Genomic DNA, 18,811 nt, shown 5'->3' on the forward strand with positions numbered 1-18,811 from the left:
ATGTGTGTTGGACACAGTGCCTGGCAGCCTCACATCCAAAGACAGGCTCCTAGATACTCATCTGAGGGCAGAGCGACAAGAGCTGGTGTTCACCTTGTGGAAACTTTGTACTTGTCTTTGGGTTTGGGGTCATGTGTTTTCAAGGCCCTTGGCCTTGGCATGACCCTGTTTTCTGGTGAACCTCTTGGGGAGGCCCCTGGATTAGGAGCTGGAGACACTCAGCTGCTAACCAGAAACTTGTGGCATCATTGAGGGACCCATAAGGAGCCCTTTTTGCTTTAGGGTGAATGACTCATGGGAGATGACGCCCTCAAGATCAGGAGCCCTGCTGGGCTGTCTGTTGAGTGGCAGGCAAAGCCCAGGGACCAGCCCATCCTGGGCTCACCTTAATGCTTGGCTTATGAGCCAGATCCTTGGCTGAGTGTGTGAAATGCTGCTGCTTCAGATGAAAAGGGACCACAGGGACTGGACCGAAGCCTGCCTGGGACGTGGGCTTCCAGCCTCTGGCTCACCCAGTGCCATGTGTGAATAGCATGGATAGATAGAAAGAACACAGACTTGCAGCTCTTGTTCGATTCTTTATTTAGTCCAGTGGAGTTTTGCTTTACTTTATTAGAGCCAGAAATCAATTTTTGATTACAAGATAGTGCTCCTGATTCTCTCTAGGAATCTGGGAGCTCAGGGATTGGGCTTGTCCTTGACCTGCTCACAGAGGACACACATAATCTGAGGACTCTCCCTGCTCCTCCTCTGCCTCAGGGGCCTTGTTTGGGGCCATGACGGAAAGGGCTGCTATCAGGATGGAGTAACAGGGGTTGTACAAAGCCATCACTGATCTGGGTACTCTGGGGGGCCTCAGGCAGTTCCCCTGGGCTGTCCTTTCCAGCAATAGCTGGGTGTACAGACATGGCACTGCTGGATGTACCCTCCCCACTGAGGCTTCCCTGCTCACTGCGGAGATGGTTCCCCCCGGCCCACCCGGCTACACTGCCCATAGACCAAAGGCGAGAGAGCACAAATGAGTGCCGGCTGGGGTTCTGTGAGCAGTTGGGGTTCTCTTCTGGACTTTCTTGCCCACCTCTTGGGTGCACTGGTTATGTTGGGAGTCAAGGAGAGTGTCTGGTTGCCACCGCTCGGTTCTTTCTCTTTGGGGTCGCTATTGAACCGGTGGTGGGCTGAGCAGTTGTTCTGGGGTCATCTTTCCTCTGGATGTTCTGCAGGAGGAGAGGCTTGTCTCTCTGAAAATTGGAGTTACAACATATCTGAAAGGAAATGAATCATTTTTGCCATGGTGGGGGAGAGGAGCCCTTCCTCCCCGCTCTCCTCCCCACCACTGTCCTGGCCTTGCCTAAGTATGGAGATAAGGTCTCTTCGTTCCTGGCATGTTATGAGGCTCTAGCATGTTGCTCCTCGCTTGAGGTGTTACTGGACCTCCCTGACATCAAGTGGCCCCTCAGGGTCTGGAGGCACCCCTGCAGGTCCCGGAGTCACCCCTGCAGGTTCCGTCTAAGGGGGTTCATGGAACACAACAGGCCCTGCTTTCTCCTCTTTCATTAGCCACCCTCTCACAAGAAAAATGTTTTCCTGGCAAATGAAACCCATCCAGCACTTGGCTCGCCTAGCCTAGTCTCCCTGGAATGGCTTTCTACGTTACCATCATCCTCTTCTTCCCTGCAGAGCAACCCGGAGGGCAGATTTTACTGAACCCATAGAGGTTCAGTTCATGGATGAAACTCTTCACACTGTTTGTCTCAAAGATCCTGTCTGTGCCTCTGTGCTAGAGGACCTCCGTCTGGAAGAGATCTGCCTCGATGACCACCATGTCTCCCTTGTTGTTCCAGTGCCCAGAGGTGAAGGCCGCATCCTTCATGATCCTCCAGAGCTTCCTGGGGAAGGAAAGCCCTAGGACAGCATTGTTCTCTTCCTCATTGGCCATTTCTGGGTTCGGGCCCTGTGGGGGCAGATTGTCATGGAAGCCTGGATCGGGGCTCTCGGAATGGTCACCCTGCTTCTCCAGAGCCTCCCTTGAATCCACGTTTGGATCTGGGGAGGAATCACAGGGACCCCCTGCTGTGGGCTCCTCATCAGTTGATGGGGCCAGCAGGGCTGCACGTGCCTCGTGGGAACTCTGACTAACCATGGAGCTGGTCTAGTTCAGGAGCATTCTCTACCCAAGCAGTGAATGCTCAGGGCAGAAGGGCCTCAGACTACGGTCGGGGTGCCACATAAATAATCTCCGGAGATTCTAGAATCTGTGTCTCGGGCCAGGCAGCCAATTAAGTGGTCAGCTCCCTTAACTGTTTCATGATGTCACAGAGGTGATGTGGAGAGGCAGCCCTGGCCTGGTGTGGGGGAGGAGGGGATGGAGACAGAGATGGGATCCCCAGCTTGTCTCTTGTCTGAAAGTACAGAAAAGTACATTTCGGGTTACCTGCAAAGGCTCCCATCTGTGGCCAGGCCCCTTGTTTCAGGGAACCAGGCCCTGGATGGGTTGACAAACGTGCCCCTGGCTCCACTCCCTCCCTACCGACGGGCAGGCTTCTGCTGAAGGGCCAGGCCCTGGTGAGTCCTCGCTCAGCTACCACTGAGAGACCCCAGGGGTCCGATGGGCCCCTGGCAAGTGTCCCTCTAGGAAGATGGGGTCCGTAATGGGCTGTTTTGGCCTAGCCTGAGTTGGTGGTCCCACCTCTCCATCCCCGACCCCAGCCTTGCCCCTCTTCTGGCTGGTGCTGCTGGTTGCTAGGTCCCGCTGAGATGGCCCCAAAGTCAGAGTCCTGTTGTCCTACTCCCCCACCGCCCAGGTCAAGCTCTCCCTAGAGTAGGGCTATGCTCGAGCACAGTGGGAGTGACCTCACAACCCACTTGACTGTTCCCCAAACACCTGAGATATAGACTACTCATGACGCCGTGTGGGAGGGCACAGCCAGGCGCTCTGCTGAGCTTGCAGCCTCGCCAAACTCTGCCCACACCAGACATCATCCTGCTGCAGATCACAGGCTGCTGTCTTCAGTTTCTACTTCTTCCCATAAAGACCACTCTCGTGGCCCTAGAGTGCTCACTTGGGAACACCTGTGTGTGTGTGCTTTTCTTGTCCCCCTCCCAGAGTCTTGGATTCAGCCTCCCTGAGGCTTCCTCAAAATTCCTGTTTCCTTTTGTCAATGGGTTGAATGGGCTTCTGCTACCCCTGTTCCTGGCCTGCCATGTCCAGCTTGGGTCTCCGTGGGTACCTGCCCTTAGAAGGACTTGATTGGGGGCTCAAGGTACAGCTTGTTCTGTTGAAAACAAGCATTTCACTGGTCTTCTATGAGGCCAGCTCTGGTCTTCTTTGCCCCTGCCCCTGCCCCCACCACCACTGTGGACCTGATCTCCCTTACCTAGACGGCAGGAACATAGAACGATTTTGTTGGCTCACAGATTAGGTGCTTTTCAAGGGGCTTCCTTTACACATACTCACTCCCAGGGACATGTCTAACTTGTTGAGGTGCTGCTGCTGCTGCTGCTGCTGCTGCTGCTGCTGCTGCGTCACTTCAGTCGTGTCCGACTCTGTGCGACCCCATAGACGGCAGCCCACCAGGCTCCCCCATCCCTGGGATTCTCCAGGCAAGAACACTGGAGTGGGTTGCCATTTTCTTCTCCAATGCACAAAAGTGAAAAGTCAAAGTGAAGTTGCTCAGTCATGTCAGACTCTTTAGCGACCCCATGGACTGCAGCCCACCAGGCTCCTCCGTCCATGGGATTTTCCAGGCAAGAGTACCGGAGTGGGGTGCCATTGCCTTCTCCAACTTGTTGAGCTAGATGTGACCAAAGGAAGTCCCCATCTGCCTGTATTTGAAAATGGATGAGAGTCCGTGTGTAGGACTGGACGAAACCCCAGTGAAAGTCACCTGTCTTCACCACACATGGGCAATAGGGCAGTGGGTTTGGAGATACGTGTTCTCTGACCTTGGGGCCACTGTTCTTCAACATCACCATGTAAGGGACAGACTGGCACCTTGGAAAGGCCCGTGTGTGAGGACCCTAGTGCCGGCGACGGAATGAAACACCAACACTGCAGAGTGGTTTAAATCTTTATATTTTAACACTTGCTTCTTACAGCTGCTTAATTTTATATCCCTTGCACAACAACCTACAGGGCAAGCTGCCAAGCACTGATTCAGAGACTATACAGTGCGCAGGCGCAGGGCGAGATAACCTTTACCTTGGCTTATTTACTGCAGCTAAGACTTTGTTTTGGGGAACTTCCTTATCAACTTAGAATCCGTTTTGTCCCAAGGTCTGTTCCTATTGAGGAATCAGAGAAACATCCTTGTGTGCAAGCAATGTTCTTTTCCCATGGGAACAAACAGGATTTTTAGCTGAACATCTCGTTTGCAAGAATGCTCAGCCCTGGTTGAGAGTCTCGTTTGCAAGCACTTCTCAACCTTCTTTATACCTTGTTCCCTACACCCTAGAGCTCTGTACCCCTAGGGAGAGTGTCCCCCTCATTCTGCCACTCAGCAGGGTCATTTGCCCTGTGTGAGGGGCATAGCCTAGTGTCTGAAAAGGGAGAGCTAAGAGGGTGTGGAAGAAGCTCGCCCAGAGGCCTTTCAGTCTGAGGCCTGGTGGCTAGAATGGAGCTTGCAGGCCTTGACCTGTGCTTGCTCCCTTGCCTTTGTGCTCCTAAAGAGGTTGACAAGGCATTTCTTCAGGTCAGTTCATCTGACTGGGACATGAACCTGGAGGCTATGATCATTGGTGGGGGCCACTGGTGGCTCCTCCAAAGGGGACCAAAGACTGTGATACCTGTGGCAGCCTGGCTAGGTGGCCTTTCCTGCTCCCATCCTCACCCCAGTTGGGGTCCCTCCTTGCCCCCTGGGTCCTGAGAGAGCTGCCTTTTCTGGTCCCCCTCCTCCAGGCACCAACCGGGACCTGGCACTGGGTTTGCGTGGCACCAAGGAGTCTTTGTCAGCTCTGGCTCAGGACACTTGCATTGTGCACACACAAGCTCTCACGACGTTCAATAACTGCCTTTCTCAGCCTCGCTCTCCTGCCCCTGCACTTGGCATCCCCGCCCCAGTGTTCCCAGCCCAGAGGCCCTCCAGCTGCCCCCACACTCAATGCAGCTGGGGAGACCTGGAGCCTCAGGGGTCTGCCCGTGTTACCTTCCCTCCCGTATTGGAGGAGGCTCCTGTAGGGGCCTTATCCCAGTGGGCACTGGGACCATACAGTCAGGCCCTCCTCCCTCCTGCTCAGCGAGGAGCTGGTCAGCCTGGCAGGTTCAGTTGGGCAGGAGGCCCCATGGCAGCAGCAAGGACAGGGCGCCGCCCTCACGCGTGAGGCGCTGGGACTGGACAGAGATGCTGGCCCCTGGCAGAGTCAGTTCTCAGCAAACCCCAGAGCAGCCCCACAGTGCTTCTGGTTCTCCTTGTCCCCTTCCTTCCCTGGGGCAGCTTTTGTCACCTCAGAGGCATCGTATAGCACTAAGAAGAGGAAGGCAAGAGAAGTCGGAAGGTTGGGCCGTGGCCTGGGGTGGGTGGGAAGGGTGGCGGCTTCAGAAGAATAGAGACCAGGGCTCTGAGCCCACCCCAACTCTCACTAACACATGGTCCTGCAAAGATACCCAAGGGCTGTGGCCTCAGTTCTTCATCTGGGAGGCAAGCGGGTGTGAGGAGCCCCATGTGTTGGGCTGCAGGATGCACCTGGGGGACAGGACAGAGCTAGCAGGGCCTGGCAGCTGTTTGCACTGTGATGGCAGAGCAGGAATCTCTCACATTGTTGCCCCCAGACACTATTCCACTCTCCACTGTGGGATGGGGTTGGCTGCTTTGTGGTCCAGACATGGCAGAGAATATGACCCTCAATAGGATGTGGAAAAGCGAATCAACCAAACAGGATGTTTCATAAATAAAACTAAGAAACTTTTCTACTTAGACCATAGAGGACCACAGTGTTAGTTGCTCAGTTGTGTCCGACTCTTTGCAAAACCATGGACTGTAGCCTGCCAGTCTCCTCTGTCCATGGAATTCTCCCAGGCAGGAATACTAGAGTGGGTTGCCATGCCCTTCTCCAGGCAATTTTCCTGACCCAGGAATCGAACCCAGGTCTCCCACAGTGTAAGAAGATTCTTCATCATTTGAGCTACCTGGTAATCCCCATTTCCAGTTAGAGGACCTGTTAAATTTGGGTGTGGAGGACTGTTCCAGCAGGACCCAAGCTGTTCTAGGAAATAGAACTAAGAACCACTCTTTACCTCTGCCTCAGCTGGTCTTCCATCCAAACCATTATTTTCCTTCATGGCAACCTCAACAAAGATCGAGTCCTTGATTACAGTCCTTGATTACAATGGCCAGTTATAATCAAGATAATTTAGAGCTAATTAACACCTTGGGTTCCAGATCCCATGGACCAGGAAAAAGAGGGTACTTCCATGGATTTCTTGGGTACCACTTCAAGGGAGTGCAAAGGAGTTCTGCAGGATTCCTAGCAGATATGGGGTATGAAAATACCTCCTTTGCCTCTATGATCAACAGCAATGCGACAAGAGCCGGGACCCCTTCCTTCCTGTCCCAGAAAGAGATCTCTCTGGGCTTTATCTATGATGAAAAAGGATACCTCACAGCAATGATCCATTTCAGAATTTCCCGTCACCCAAAGACACACTGTCTGCAAGTCTGAGGGCTGCCACCACCCAGCCTCAACACAGTCACCTCCCACAGAAGGAACCCAGCTTCCCAAAGCCCCAAACTGCCCTGGCTCAGCCACTGACACTCCAGTGCTCCTCCTGAAGCCCCACCACCCTGCCCTGTGTTGCCTTGTTCAGTGTGACTAGGGGACATCTTTCCACCTTCTTCGTGTGACTGTGGCTGCTAGACCATCGCTCAAGGTGTGGGGTGTCCTGCTTCTCTAGTGTCCCCACTGCTAACATGGCCTTTCACAGAGCAGAGGCTCTGTAAAGGTCTTCAGAATACATAAGCCAGTGAGCAGGAGGCTCAATTAATTATCTGCTACTTCCTTAAATAACCCAAACAAACCCAAATAAACAGAGACAATTTAGTTTTTGAAAATGACACACAAGGACAGAAGCACGAATTCACTATGATTACTTTTATCATCTAATTATTCTCCACCTATTACTGCTAAGTAAGCTCATGTTTCCAAAACAGTTCTAATTCCAATTCCATTGCATCCTGTTCAGGACCACAAAACACAATGGAAGAGTTTCCAATCTCTTTTACAAAACAGCAAAACTCTTGTTCTTGAACTGGGTAAGTACAAACACACTGTGATCAACATCATTCACAAAGCTAAGACATTGAAGTTTATTTAGCCTTCTGTGAAAACAATGAAAGCTTTAAAATTTTCTAAGGAAAACAGAGATGAATCTCCATGTCATTATAGAGAAGAGGAACCCCAAATTGCTATACACCAGTTTTCCCAACTGGCCCGGGTCCTCATTTCTGAGAAGGCTGAACACTCCCTCTTCAATCAGAGAGCAAAGGATCAGACTAGCTGCTGCTCTGGTTCAGGCTGCTGAGTCCTCCTCCCTTTGCAGCCTCTGCAGACAATGGAGGGAAGGCCCTCAAAACCCTTTGTTTGAGCAGAAATGCCATGACTTGCCACTTGCTGGTCTCTGTATAGTCCTGGGAACCCCACAGGAACTCGTAGTGGGCAGGTGGCTGTCAAGCACCTGCCGGTACTCCAAATACCCCTCCTGCACCCACACTTGGGTCAGCAGCTCCTTGGGCTCCCCAAAGACCCAGTGCTCACTCCCAACACACAGCCCTATTCTGCTGAGTGCTCCCCAGAATGCTTCCTCAGGGGCCCCGTCTCCATTCTGCATGATCAGGGTGAGGAGGCCGGCCTTGGGCAGGCCCTGCCCACCACTCGGCATTGCATCACAGGTGAGGCCCAGGGTGGGGACCATGATGTAGATGTGCTCCCTGGGGTTTACCTCCCTCACCTCCACACCACAGACCAGCTGCAGGCTCTCAGAGGCTTGGCTGAAGACCTCCGAGAAGTGCTCCTGGTTACCCCTGAGGACCTTCTTCAGCATTTCCGCCTGGGAGGTCAGCTCCTTGGCTTGATACTTGAGGAACAGGAACTTCACCAGGTTCCTGCCACCATCTCATTAAGAGCTTCCTGGGGCAAGGCTTCCACAAGGGCAGAGCAGGAGACTGAGGGGACAAGGCTGAGGGGGATGCAGCCTCTCTTGCCTCAGCCCCGAAGAGCTGCACCCCTACTGGGCCCTGGGACTCTCCTGGGTCCTGAAGGTCTTCCTCGGGCTTGCTCAGTTCACTCATCTCGACCACGAGCACGATGCCTGGGATCAAACCACAGACAGAAGTGAGGTTGGGGGACAGATGGGAACCATGGGCCTGGCTGAGGGAGAGAGGGACTGTGAACGGCCTTGACTGAGAACTGCACCCTGTGCGGTCTGACACAGGCCCCTTACAGGTCTCCTCTTGAGGGGTGCTCTCATACCTCACAGGGGTGTGCCTCCAGGGTGGTCAGTGCCCTGGCTACCTGAAGGAGGAAGTGAGGTGGCTCTCCAGGGTGCAGTAAGCACAGCCTGAGATTTCTGGGGCTAACTTAGCAGGGGGATTAGGCCCTCATGGGGCCCCCTATGTTCTGGGATGGGGAGCCCCTGGTGCACACTTAGGGCACACTCCTCACCCTGACTCCTAGTACTGCCTGGACCTCCTCTGCTCTCTGACCTTAGGCCATGGGCCTCAGACCTCTGCCTTCACCTCCTGGTTCCTGGAGCTCCCGTGAGAGAAATGGAGGGGGCACCTTGGGGGTATCTCATGCATTTCTCAGCCAAGGCTGCTCATACACCCTCTCGCCCTGAGGTGAGTGGTCTCCATCTGTACCCCTGCCTCACTTCTGTGTCTTGTTCAACCCCAGGAATCATGCTCGTGGTCAAGATGAGTGAGCTAAGCAAGCCCAAGGAAGACCTTCAGGACCCAGGCAAGGCTCAGGGCTGGGTGGAGGCGCAGCTCTTGGGGGCTGAGCAGGGGGAGGCCCCACCTGACTTGGCCTCCTACCCCTCAGCATCCTCCTCCTCCCCTGGGGAGGCCTTGCCCCAGGAAGCTCTGAATGAGATGATGGCTAACCTGATGAAGTTCCTGCTCCTCAAGTATTGAGCCAAGAAGCTGACCTCCCAGGCAGAAAAGCTGAATAAAGTCATCAGGGATAACCAGGAGCACTTCCTAGTAGTCTTCAGCCAAGTCTCAGAGTGTCTGCAGTTGGTCTGTGGTGTGGAGGTGAGAGAGGTAAACTCCAGGGAGTACATCTACTTCATGGTCTCTACCTTGGGCCTCACCTGCGATGCAATGCTGAGCAGTGGGCAGGGCCTGCCCAAGGCCGGCTTCCTGGTGCTGGTCCTCAGCCTGAACATGTGGAATGGAGACGGGGCCCCTGAAGAAGCATTCTGGGGAGCACTCAGCAGGATAGGGCTGTGTGTTGGGAGTGAGCATTGCGTCTTTGGGGAGCCCAGGGAGCTGCTGATCCAAGTGTGGGTGCAGGAGGGTACCTGGAGTACTGGCAGGTGCCTGACAGCCACCCTGCCCACAATGAGTTCCTATGGAGTCCCTGGGCCTATGTGGAGACCAGCAAGTGGCAAGTCATGGCGTTTCTGCTCAGGGTCAAACGGAGGGCTTTTAGGCCCTTCCCATTCCCTTCTGCAGAGGCTGCAAGGGAGGAGGACTCAGCAGCCTGAGCCAGAGCAGCAGCCAGGCTGATCCTTCTCTCTGTTATTGAAGAGGGATCAGTCAGCTTCTCAGAAATGAGGACCCAGGCCAGTTGGGGGAACTTGTGTGTTGCAATTTGGGGTTCCTGTTGTCTACAATGACATGGAGATTCATCTCCTTGTTTTCTTTAGAAAATTTTCAAACTTTGATTTCATAGAAGGGTAAATACACTTCAGTGTCTTAGCTTTGTGAGTGATGTTGATCCCAGTGTGTTTATGGTTACCCAGTTCGTGAACAAGAGTTTTGCTGTTTTTTAAAAGAGATTGGGAACACTTTCATTGTTTTGTGGTCCTGAACAAGATACAATGGAATAGGAATTAAAATTGTTTTGAAAATGTGAACTTATTTAGAAATAATATTAAATGAGAATAATTATATAATAAAAGTAATTATAGTGAATTCATGCTTCTGTCCTTCTTGTCTGTCATTCACAGTAACTAAGTTATCTCTATTTATTGAATTTTACTGGGTTATTAAAGAAAGTATCAGACAATCTGAGCCCCCTGCTCACTAGCTCATTTATTCTGAAGTCTTTTACGGAGCCTCTGCTCCATGAAAGGCTGTTAGCAGTGGGGACACTAGGAGAAACAGGACACCCCCACATTTACAGCGATGGTCTAGAAGTTGCAGTCACATGAGGTTTGTGTTGGGGGTGAGGGGAATCTCTGAAATGGATCATTGTTGTGAGGTGTCCTTTTGCTTCTTAGATAAACCCCAGGGAGATCTCTTTCTGGGGCAGGAAGGAAGGGGTCCTGGTTCTTGTCCCATAGCTGTTGACCACAGGGATGAAATAGGTGTTTTCCACCCACCATCTGCTAGGAATCCTAGATAAATGTGAATCTTGGTCTTTTATGTATGGCCCAGTATTCCCTGTGCTGGCCCTCCTGTCTCTGCTCTGGGAAGCTGATTACCAAGTACATTGAAATAACAGTTTATTTGGTTATCTAGTCTTTATTATTTTTACTTGTGAGCATGGTCTAGATTTCATTTGGATGAAACGAGTGGAGAGAAGCTACAAAAGTGGACAGGACCTGCTGTGTGACTAGAATCCTGGGATCTTTGAGTGAGCTGTGCCCAGCTGGAGACACTGCTCTCCACCCTGAAACACACACAAACACTGAAATTGAATAATATATCACCGGGGAGGAAAACACACAGAACAGCAATTCTGAGTGGTTTTCTATTCCATTTCCAATTAAGCTGCCAGTTCTCTGAGGTGTCTTAAAAGAAAACACTTCCAGAGGAGAGAGGGACAGAGTCTGAGATCCAAATCACACGAGAAATAAGCAGCAGCCAGGAGAGATGCAGCGTCTGCCAGCCCCCGGGTTCAGGCAGGGTGAGAAGTGTGGAGGCAGCAGAGACACAGGGTGAGGCTGCGCCTGGCATCAAAGGCAGGAGCGACTTCTGGGCCTAAGGAGGTGGTGAGGTCACTGCAGTGGGGGGTGCAGATGGGTGCGGGGGGCTGAGGGGGCAGCTCTGTGCTGAGTGCCAGAGAACAACGGGAACAGGAGACGTGATTCTGCCCACATATGTGCAGCTGCCAGAGAGTCAGTGGACTCTTGGAAAAGGGGGAGAATTTCAAGACCCATGTGCCCTGCTCAGACTCTCCTCCCCAAAACAAAGGAGATTTTTAACCGGTGCTCTTGATTGAGCATCTGCTAGGCAGTATACAATTGGAGAGATGTCAGGTGCTCGGCCACCTCTTGTCTTCCTCTCTCCCTGCACACATGGGGGACACCACCCTGCCAGGCCTCTTCACTTAGGAAGGGTCATGTGATGACCTGTGACCAGTGAATTTTGAGCAGAAGCATTTTTTGTCATGAGCATTTGTTTCGAAGGGACACAGGTGCCCAGGGCTTAATCCTCAAACCGGGACAACACACAGACACAGACTACTCCGAGTGTGGTTCCTCTTCCAGAGACTAAAGTCTTGTACTCTGACCCTTGAGAGAGGCTGCCCCACAGGAAGCTGGCTGCAGGGATTCCTCTCACCTCTCACACAGACACACACCCCCGCCCCTGCCCCCATGAGCTGCACTGTCAGCCCCCTCCGGGCTGTGCTCAGTCCCCATCAGGAGGCCAGCAGCCAGCTGCCAAAGGCCCCTGTTGGGGTTGGGGGCATCCTCCTCTTGGAGCCCAGCCCTGAGGGCCCCCACCCCTGCTGCCCACAGTGCCCCGTCTCCCCGGAACCTGGCCTTGGGATTTGTCCTGCCTGCCCCCCAACTGAGAGCGGCTTAGGCCCTGGTCCTGATGACCTCATGTTGTATCTTTATCTGGAAGTCCCAGGGCAGCATCCCCTTCCACTTTGCTTCAGCTGGAGCCGGCAGGACTTAATGCAGCCTGCAGGCGAGTCTCCTGGTGGTGGGTCAGTAGTATTCATTGCCATGGAAGTGCGGGGCACATCTCTATGATCCCGAGGTGTATCAGACCGTTCCCTGTGGAATTCCACATGTTGGAGTAAACTCAGGGTCTTGTGAATGTGACTGTGAGGTCCTGGCTTTTAAGCCTGAGTGTGAGAGGCAGAGGGGTGCCTGGTCAGCCACCTGCGCAGCCAGCTAGGACTGCGGTGTCCCTGTTATGGCTGTTTGAGCAGAGGATAGGCTCTAGCAGTTGGCAGGGTTGGTCCCCAGGACACTCTCTCAGGCACCAGAGGCCCCAGACTCCAATGAGGATTCAGAAAGGATCCAGGCAGGGGAGGACTGTGGGGTCCTGGGGGTACAGGCTGCAAAGAGGGTTGGCCGCCCCAGAGAGGTGGAAGCAGCAAGCCCCTGGAGATCTCATCAGACCTGCCCGGGGCTGGCCGGGAGAGGGAGGGGGGAGCAGATGCCACTGCAGGTGAGCTGCTGCCCCCCCTCCATGAGGGCATCTGTGCTCTGGGGCCAAGGCCGGGACCACAGCCCCAGGGGGCACTCCAGGATGTATATGTGACAGCTCTCATAACAGGTACTCCTCATGCCCCTCATTGGATATGACTGCTAGGTGTGGTTGGGTTCTTGCTCTGGGTATATAAGAACCTCAGGTCTTTGGCTGCTAGGAGGCGCAAACTGCCCCCCACCCCACCCCCATCCCCACCGACTTATCTGGAGGTCATTTCCAGGATCCAGCATCTTCTGAAGCAGTCTCTGTGTGGACACACACCACCCTGTTCCCCAGCTAATCTTGCCCAGGGCATCACAGATTGGACAGGCACCTCCCCTGGCTTAAGGAGTCTCAGTGAATGTTCTGCTCCTCTGAGAAGTCCCTGTGTTTCCTCATGGCTTCCCTGGAGGCTCAGTGTTAAATACTCTGCCTGCAATGTGGGAGATGCAAGTTCGATCCCTAGGTGGGGAGATACCCTGGAGGAAGAAATGACAGCTCACTCTAGTATTCTTGCCTGAGAATTCCCATGGACAGAGGAGCCCCGGGGGGCTACATTCCTGGGGTTGTAAAGAGTTGGACAGGACTGAGTGAATGAACACTCACATGTACGCACAGCTAAAGTTTTGCTCTGGACCCTTGTATCCTTGGCAACAATCTGAGTCCTGCCTGGATCTTGACAGACTTCTGTGGCAGATGTCTTAAAGTGGTTTTCTAGCAAATACAGGGTTCCAGGTCTATACCTGGCCTTGGTTGGGGGCTCTCCCCAGGGGGCTCTCCCAGGAAAAGCAGGTATTCTTTGTGTCTATTCATGAAATGAACTGACTGATGGGTGACAGTACTAGGCCAGGGGGAGTTCAGCAAGCATGACAATAGCAGCCATATCAAGAGCAACCCAGGGCATTCCGGAGGAGGGGCATTTCCCGGGGAGGGGGTGGGGAGGCACCATCTTCTCCAGTAGACGCTGCATAAGCACAAACCACCCAGGCACCCAGGTCATTCTCACCAAGGTGGGGCCAAGCACAAGGAGCTCCCTGCCCATTAGAGTGAAGCTCTCGCATTCTCTAAGTGCCCTGAGCCTGCCCCTTTAGGTGCTGGTGGGAGTTGTCTCAGCCACGGTTCTTTTCCGGAGAAGCCCCCATTCCCCAGCCACAGCTGATGTCTGTTCTGACCTCTAGCCTCCTTGGCAAAGGACTGACCTCCTGTCTGGCTCTCACCTACCCTCCTCTGTGGCAAATATCACTGGCTACTGCTTTAGGGACCTTCATGAGCAAGGAAGGAATCCCAGGCCTTTGCTTGTCTTGGATCCCTGAGCTAGGCCTGGGTACAGGGATAGGGCTGGGATGGTGGTGGGATGCTGGATGTGAAACCAAGGGATACTCACAGGATTACATCTGGGTGGAAAGCCACGTGTGCTCAAGCATCCAGAAGGAGGGGCATCTCAAAGACCCACATTCTCAGACACTCACCCTGCTTTGAATGAGAGTCCACCAGCCCTGCAATCACTGTCCTTTAAAGGACAGGCTTCCCCTTGCCTGACATTCAGTCTGCCCGGAGCAGTGAGCCTGCAGGAGAACATGGAACTCCACAGCAGCTGGGAGAGAAGGGAGGAGAGTGGGCATGGAATGAGAGAGCAGGACTGTAGCCTGAACATAAGAGCAGCCTTCAGTGGGCTGTGCCTCCAAGCCTCCATGTCCAGGAGCCTTCTCCATCCTGACACTCTCTGTGCTAGATCTCACCCGTCATCCAGGGTCTCATTTTCATTCCAGGGGAGATGGTGTCTTGAGGGGTTTAGGAGAGTTGCTGTGGGCAGGGTCCAATGTCAGGCTCTCTGTAGAATGGAGACTGTAACAGTACAACTTCTGAACCTTGATATGAGATTATATTAGGTTCCTAGAATCGTCCAACAAGGCACCACAAATTGGCGGGTGGGGGCAGGGAGGGGGGTTTGTGACTTCTCTCTCTTTCCTCAAGGCTCAAGTGATTTTCTGAAAATCACAGTGCTGGTAGGGCCATGCTCCCTCTGATGGCTCTGGAGGAGGATTTTTCTTGTTTCTTCCATCTTGTGATGTCTCCAAGTGTTCCCTGGTTTATGGCTGGATTACTCCAGGTGCTGCTTTCATGCTCTCATGGCTGTCTCCCCTCTGGATATGCCTATGTTCAATTTGCCCTCTTCCTATAAAGATAACAATCCTATGAGATAGAGTTCAGTTCAGTCTCTCAGTCATGTCCGACTCTGCGACCCCATGGATTACAGCATGCCAGGCCTCCCTGTCCATCATCAACTTCCAGAGTTTATTCAAACTCATGTCCATTGTGTCAGTGATGCCATCAAGCCATCTCATCCTCTGTCGTCCCCTTCTCCTCCCGCCTTCAATCTTTCCCAGCATCAGGGTCTTTTCAAATGAGTCAGTTCATTGCATCAGGTGGCCAAATTATTGGAGTTTCAGTTTCAACATCAGTCCTTCCAATAAATATTCAGGACTGATTTCCTTTAGGATTGACTGGTTGGATCTCCTTGCAGTCCAAGTCTTCTCCAACACCACAGTTCAAAAGCATCCATTCTTTGGCGCTCAGCTTTCTTTATAGTCCAGCTCTCACATCCACACATGACTGCTGGAAAACCATAGCCTTGACTAGATGGACCTTTGTTGGCAAAGTAATGTCTCTGCTTTTTAATATGCTGTCTAGGTTGCTCATAACTTTTCTTCCAAGGAGTAAGCGTCTTTTAATTTCATGGCTGCAGTCACCATCTGCAGTGATTTTGGAACCCCCCAAAATAAAGTCTGCCACCTTTTCCATTGTTTCCCCATCTATTTGCCATGAAGTGATGGGACCAGATGCCATGATCTTAGTTTTCTGAACATTTAAGCCAACTTTTTCACTTTCATCAAGAGGCTCTTTAGTTCTTCTTCACTTTCTGCCATAAGGGTGGTGTCATCTGCATATCTGAGGTTAATGATATTTATCCTGGCAATCTTGATTCCAGCTTGTACTTCACCCAGCCCGGCATTTCTCACAATGTACTCTGCATATAAGTTAAATAAGCAGGGTGACAGTATACATCCTTGACACACTCCTTTCCCAATTTGGAACCAGTCCATTTTTCCATGTTCAGATCTAACTGTTGTTTCTTGACCTGCATACAGGTTTCTCAGGAGGCAAGTAAGGTGGTCTGGTATTCCCATCTCTTTGAGAATTTTCCACAGTTTGTTGTGACCCACACAGTCAAAGGCATTGGCATAGTCAATAAAGCAGAAATAGATGTTTCTCTGGAACTCTCTTGCTTTTTCAATGATCCGCCTGTTGTTGACAGTTTGATCTCTGGTTCCTCTGCCTTTTCCAAACCCAGCGTGGACATCTGGAAGTTCACGGGTTAACGTACTGTTGAAGTCTGGCTTGGAGAATTTTGAGCATTACTTTACTAGCGTGTGAGATGACTGCAATTGTGTAGTAGTTTGAACATTCTTTGGCACTGCCTTTCTTTGGGATTGGAATGAAAACTATGGGATCAGGCCCAGTCTAACGACCTCATCTTAATGTGACTATATCTGCACAGACCCTATTTCCCCTTCCGTTCCCCTGGAAGCTATGGGGATGAAGATTTCAGCATACCTTTTGGGGATATAATTCAAACCCTAACAATTATGATACAAGGTGTTACCTGCATATGAAGTGGCTGATCCAGAGTTGCTGCTCAGTGACAAGGGGCTATTGTTACTGAGTATTCAAAATGTACCTTCCCCCACATTTTAATATTCCCATATCTATGTATGTCTAAGGATCCATTTATGCATTGCTTGATGCATATTTTTCTCTTTCCAGTTAAAATATTATCAAATGGATGACCTATCTCATGTATGTGCAAACATGGTTTAACTTGTTCTATAATAAGATTCAAAAAGCCTCAGCATGTCCATGCCCTGGGAGAAGGGGAGGGCAGCTGCCCACAGATAATGCCTGTAGCTACTGGAAACTTAGGAAGCAGAGATCATGGTTCTGACAGAGGTGGGGGACCCAGGGTGAGGTCTAGGGTGTGGGGAAACTGCTTGCTAGCGTGGCTCTTGTGTAGGTTGGACTCCCAAATTCATTTCCTGAACACCTATGATCTAAGGGGCTGCAGGGAGGCTCAGCTGTTAGGACACAGAGTTTGGGGAGAGCACTACCCCCTTACAATGCAGAGAGGTCAGGGCAGGGTGGAGCGCTGTGTGTGGGGCTGGAGAAAACATTTTAGGAGGTGGCAGGATCCCACTGTAGACGGGAGACTTTGACAGAGCAATCTATCCATCTGACAAATGTCTACAGCTGCTTGACTGTTCCAAATGGTGCTTCTCAGAAGCCCTGGGACACTTTCCTGGAGTCTCTGGTGGCAAGAGAGGTCCACAGCAGAAGCCACAGGGACATTCTGGTGGCTCTAGAGGCCCAGACACAGCCTCCCTGCTTGACCTTCTAACAGGAAATGGTCCCTGCTTGCTTTAGTGGGTAGCTTGCTCCAGGAGAGGTGTTCATCCACTGGCTCCCAGGGATAAGTGACAAGAGGGCCAGAGGGGCCTGGACACACCCCTCCCTCTTGTCCCAGCAGCAGCAGTATGCTAATCCTAAGGGATTCCTCCCAGCAAGGGGTGGCCTTTCTGATCTCTGGAGGAAGATGTAGTGGGGGAGGGGGGCGAAGTTCAAGCAGAATGGAAGCCCCTCCCTGAGCTCCTCAAGCCCCCAAACCTAGCCTCTGCCAGGGAGCTCTCAGGGCACAAAAGACTAGGCACTCATGGAGTCTAGCTAAAGGAGCCAGAAACAAAGGGTCCTCTCTGGAAGTGGGCATGGGCATGGGGGGTTGCATCATATAAGTGAAGTCTTGGGACTCCAGGGATTTTCTCATTGGTGGCATTCAGGATGAGCCCTTTCAGGAACTCAAGAGTGCAGAATTTCAGGTCGAGAGGGCCAGCGCAGTAATACAATTCACGCCCCAACCGCTCAAGCCAAAGAAGCTGAAGTCAACAGTTCTGTGAAGACCTACAAGACCTTCCAGAACTAACACCAAAAAAAAAGATGTCCTATTCATCATAGGGAATTGGAATGCAAAAGTAGGAAGTCAAGAGATGCCTGGAGTAACAGGCAAGTTTGGCCTTGGAGTACAAAATGAAGCAGGGCAAACATGAACAAAGCTTTGTCAGGAGAAAGCACTTGTCATAGCAGATACCCTCTTTCAACAACACAAAAGATGATTCTACACCTGAACATAACCAGATGATCAATATTGAAATCAGATTGATTATATTCTTTGCAGCTGAAGATGGAGCAGCTCTATACAGTCAGCAAAAGCAAAACATGGAGCTGACTGTGGCTCAGATCATGAACTCCTTATTGCCAAATTCAGACTTAAACTGAAGAAAGTAGGCAAAATCACTAGGTCATTCAGGTATGACCTAAATCAAATCCCTTATGATTATACAGTGCAGGTGACAAATAGATTCAAGTGACTAGGTCTGGTAGACAGTGTGCCTGAAGAACTACTGACAAAGGTTTGTTTGCATCACTGTACAGGAGGTGATGACTAAAATAATCCCAAAGAAAAAGAAATGTAAGAAGGCTGAATGGTTGTTTGAGGAGGCTTTACAAATAGCTGATAAAAGAAGACAAGTGAAAGGCAGAGGAGAAAGGGAAAGATATACCCAACTGAATGCAGAGTTCTCAAGAGTAGCAAGAAGAGATAAGAAAGACTTCTTAAGTGAACAGTGCAAAGAAATAGAGGAAAACAGTAGAATGGGAAAGACTAGAGATCTCTTCAAGAAAACTGGAGATATCAAGGGAAATTTTCATGCAAAGATGGGCACAACAAAGGACAGAAACAGAAAGGACCTAACAGAAACAAAAGAGAGTAAGAAGAGGTGGCAAGAATACACAGAAGACCTGTACAAAAAAGGTCTTAATGACCTGGATAACCAGGATGGTGTGACCACTCAGCTGGAGAAAGACATCTGGGATGTGAAGTCAAGTGGACTTTAGGCAGCATTACCATGGACAAAGATAGTAAGGGTGATGGAATTCCCGTTGTTGTTGTTCAGTCGATCAGTTGTATCTGACTCTTTGCCACCCCATGGACTGCAGCATGACAGGCTTCCCTGTCCTTCACTATCACCTGAAGCTTGCTCAAACTCATGTCCATTGAGTCTGTGATGCCAACCAACCATCTCCTCCTCTGTCATCCCCTTCTCCTCCTGCCTTCAATC

General features: G+C 51.5%; 3 pseudogenes; 1 reads left to right on the forward strand and 2 right to left on the reverse strand.

The window, feature by feature from the left end:
* Window positions 1-678: 678 nt before the first annotated feature.
* LOC138929993 (heat shock transcription factor, X-linked member 3-like) lies at window positions 679-2,140 on the reverse strand (annotated as a pseudogene).
* A 5,361-nt stretch (window positions 2,141-7,501) lies between these two features.
* LOC138929994 (melanoma-associated antigen 9-like) lies at window positions 7,502-8,279 on the reverse strand (annotated as a pseudogene).
* A 624-nt stretch (window positions 8,280-8,903) lies between these two features.
* On the forward strand, window positions 8,904-9,697 carry LOC138929995 (melanoma-associated antigen 10-like; annotated as a pseudogene).
* Window positions 9,698-18,811: the final 9,114 nt, after the last annotated feature.

This window comes from Ovis canadensis, chromosome X (genome assembly GCF_042477335.2).
Source record: "Ovis canadensis isolate MfBH-ARS-UI-01 breed Bighorn chromosome X, ARS-UI_OviCan_v2, whole genome shotgun sequence".
NCBI lineage: Eukaryota > Metazoa > Chordata > Mammalia > Artiodactyla > Bovidae > Ovis > Ovis canadensis.